Source organism: Photinus pyralis, unplaced genomic scaffold (genome assembly GCF_008802855.1).
Source record: "Photinus pyralis isolate 1611_PpyrPB1 unplaced genomic scaffold, Ppyr1.3 Ppyr1.4_LG5, whole genome shotgun sequence".
NCBI lineage: Eukaryota > Metazoa > Arthropoda > Insecta > Coleoptera > Lampyridae > Photinus > Photinus pyralis.
In genome coordinates this window covers 29,692,235-29,692,573 of record NW_022170596.1, presented here as the reverse complement: position 1 = coordinate 29,692,573, position 339 = coordinate 29,692,235, and positions in this window count along the sequence as shown.

The following is a 339-nucleotide window of genomic DNA, read 5'->3' as shown; positions in this document are numbered from 1 at the left end:
TCAATAATATCTTTATAGGATACTAAAAATTTGTCAAATGCCTCAGAAGCATTATTGCTAGCGAAGACAGAGGTCCACTCTTCTTTGCTTAATAACGAATGCATTTGTTTATAGTCTGTCTTATATTGAGTTTGGGTGTTATTGAATTGATTTGTATTTTTGTAGTTATCAAGAAGAAAGGAACAAATAATTACATCGTGGTCACTTCTACCAGACTCTAAAACATATGAGTCGGACAGGAGATTATCTCGGGTTCTCAAGTACATGTGGTCTAAACATCGGTTTCCCCTAGTTGGTGTGTTAATCAGTTGCTCAAAACCATAACTGCTCATTAATAGT